General features: G+C 28.4%; 1 long non-coding RNA gene across 1 annotated transcript; it reads left to right on the top strand.

Annotated features, from left to right (window-relative positions):
• Positions 1-545: 545 nt before the first annotated feature.
• On the top strand, positions 546-1,692 carry LOC127902953 (uncharacterized). The gene is made up of 2 exons (XR_008055620.1): positions 546-695; positions 1,474-1,692. It is a non-coding gene; the product is annotated as an uncharacterized LOC127902953 (long non-coding RNA).
• The last annotated feature ends 1,893 nt before the right edge of the window (positions 1,693-3,585 follow it).

Genomic DNA, 3,585 nt, shown 5'->3' on the forward strand with positions numbered 1-3,585 from the left:
GGTTCTTTTTAGATTGGATTTTCTTAGTCTGATTAGTGCTATTGGCTTCCTCTTGTGTTGCTGGAAATGAACTATGTTGTTGGCTTCCTTATACTATTGGAAATGAACCGATCATGGTTCATTAATGTTGTACATGTTGCTGGAATTTAGTTTTTATGTTGTTACTATGAGGTACAATTTTCTCACTTAAATATGGTAGAATTTATTTTAAACTAACAAGCTCCCTTAAATATTATAATAATAATATTATAAAATATTTAATTAATGATGACATAAATAATGACATAATAAATGATGACATAAGTGATGATGTAAAAGAAGTTTGTAGAGATCATTAAGAATTCTAGAATTTAGTAAGATATTTATGAAGGATAATCTCATCTTTACTTAGATATTTAATTTTAAGTGAAGATGACATAAGCAATGACATACGTGATGATGTAAGAGAAGGTTGTAGACAAAAATAAGAATTCTAGAATTTAGTAAGATATTTATAAAAGATAATATCAACCATTGATTAAGAGTTATGGTGGCAAAATCCTAACCATCTATTAGCCTTAAGAAATCCTATAAATACCCCCACCCATTCATTTTCAATCCAACCTAGAAATCTTATTCTCTTCTATTCTAAGTCATAATATCAAGAGTAGAGAAATCCTTAATTTAGAAAAGTCTAGAGAAGTCAAGGTCAAGAGGTAAGTAACACTTCAACTACAATGTAAGGACAAAATTATTTCCATATTTAACGTCAGTTTTAACCATTCTTTTATGTTGTGACAGCTATTATGATGTGATTAGTTATGATCTAAATTCTTATATGGTCGGCTATGCCACCTAATCTATGATATTTAATTACGTTATGGTCGGTTCTATGGCCTAAACTATGATACTTAGTTACGTTATGGTCGACTCTACCGCCTAAGTTACAATACTTAGTTATGTTACGGTCAGCTCTGCAGCCTAATCTATGATACTTATACTTAATTATGCTATGATCAGTTATGCCGCATGTATTAAAGAATCTTGTTCTTAAATAATGTTGTGTGTTGATTCTGTTATGCATCTAGGAACTTCAAATGTTATGACATAAGTTGCTTTGGATACATGCCTATCATGGATTACATTATGAAGAAGATGTTTCAGAAAATGAATTTATGAAAATAGGTGGTTGTACTACCAGGTGGCAAAGTTTCTAAGGAAGGCAAGCCCTCAAAGCTAAGTAAAAAGAAATCTTTTGGAGACGGCGATACGTAACGCCCAAAAGATCAACTAATGAGGCCCCAGGACATATTGTTTAAAAGAGTAAAAGTGCCAACCTTGTAGTGCAACATACCTGGGGCCCTAATGAAGTTGTTTTGTATTTTTTAAGTTTCTTTTAAAAACTTAATATGATCATCCATATGCATCATAATTTATACATACATAAAAGTGTTATCTTACTGGGCATTAGCTCATAAAGTCCTTACATTGCAGGTAACGATGAAATAGGGCAAGCTGGCGCCAAGTCCTAACCAAGACGAAGTGCATATGGGCATAATAGACCTTGGGATTTTATGATGGGCTCAGCTTTGTTTCAATAAAAAAAATAAGCATCTTAGTTTATGTAATAATAAAGTTTTTACACTAAGAAGTTTCTGTATAACTCTTACTTTTTGTAAGAAATCTTTGTTTGTTGTGTAAATTTTTTTTAATCTGTATTTTTAAAAGCACAATATTTTTAAACATCTTTAAAATGAATATTTAAGTGGAGTGTTACAGTTACAATACCCTTTTATTTATGTTGTACTTGTTAGTTGCATTTGGATAAATTATGTTTGTTGACAATTATCAGTAATTAGTCAATGTTATTCATTTAATTTTCTTTGTTAGTGAATTTTTAATTGCAATATTAATTTTAATAATCTAATTAATTAGCTAATTCATGAAATATTAATTTCTAATAATCAATTGTAGGATTTTTATTAAAATGATAAATAATTTCATGGTACAAACAAAATAGTCATTTTTTACTAATTATAATTTCAATTTTCGAATTAATTGAAAAAATTATTTAATTATAATTTTCATTTTCGAGCCAAATTTAAGATTTCTTGCCAAAAATTCAAAATATAGCGCAAAAATTTCAAAAAAAGGATCTAAATAAAGTTATGACAATTATGTGACTGGTTATATCTATCATAGGCTATGATTGTTATTGTTTTGTCATCAATTCTTGAAGCTAGCTACAATGACGGTATGAACAACCGTCATCCACCCCATACTGTGACAATTTTTGCCTGTCATAATAGGCACTTTTTCTTGTAGTGAAATATTTTATTTAGATAAAAAGAAACTTACATGCTTAAGGTTTGGGGAAATGTCCATATCGCCCCTAATGATTTCAGTAAGGAACAATAAAAAGTCTAAAATCCCCTTTAAACTAAAACATGCTTTTGCTCTATTAATACCCAAAAAATTTGACGTCAAAATTTTATAATATAAAATAAATGTAACATATATATATTTAGAGAACGAGAGAGAGAGAGAGAATAGTTTACAAGGTTATATTATATTAAATAAATTGCATATTAAGTAGCAATATAATATTAAAAAAGATATAAAAATAACCTATTTTCATTATTATATTAAATAATTTTAATATTTTTAAAACAAGATATATTCTAGTAATTGTAAATTCTATTAACCAAAAGACGTATTTAGAATTTCTTTAATAAATATAAAGATCATAATTAAATTGGTTTAATAATTTACATTATAAACTTTTATATTACATTTATATTAATTAAAAAGTATAAAGTCAAAATTTCTCGTTATTATCTACTAAGGATAATTTACTAAAAGGGGAGTATTTGGTGTCTGTAATTGAAAACTTTGAGGGTATAAACTACCATCATCTGTAATTTTTATCTTACAAATTACTCTATAATATAAAATATTTTCTTGACAAACCCACTTCATTCTTCACTGCCGTTAGAAAATAAAGATTTCATTTATGTTTTAAAATCATAAACTATAGAAATTGTTAGGAATTTAGATCTATTAGAAATAGATATAGGTAATTAAAAACCAAAAATTAAGAACTTAATTTTTTTCCAAAAGTATTGTTCACGGTTACTATTTACCACAACTATTCACGACTATTGTTCACCGCGACTATTCATTATTACTATTCATCCGCATAAAAAAATATTAATTTTCAAAAACATAATAAAATGCAGAAAATAAATGACACCGAGATTTTTACGTGGTTCGGATTAACCAATCCTACATCCGCGAGGCCACGCCCAAATGAAAAACAATTCACTAAGTTGAGATGTTACAACCTATGAATTTACCAAACTTAAGACTCTCACTTACAGTTTATCACCATATAGTTTACTCAACCTTAGACTGAATCTGCTTCTCTTGAATAATCGCTACCCCTCTTGATCCACGATCCTCAAGGCACTTCGCAAAGTGATCAATAGCAATTCTTCAATTCTTCAATGTCTAGTGATCCAAGATCCACATAGGCTCTCTGCAGAGATGAACAGAAGATAAGAAAACAAATAAACACAACATGATGTGCCAAATCTGGATTCTCTA

The sequence above is a fragment of the Citrus sinensis genome, chromosome 6, assembly GCF_022201045.2.
Source record: "Citrus sinensis cultivar Valencia sweet orange chromosome 6, DVS_A1.0, whole genome shotgun sequence".
Taxonomy (NCBI): Eukaryota; Viridiplantae; Streptophyta; class Magnoliopsida; order Sapindales; family Rutaceae; genus Citrus; species Citrus sinensis.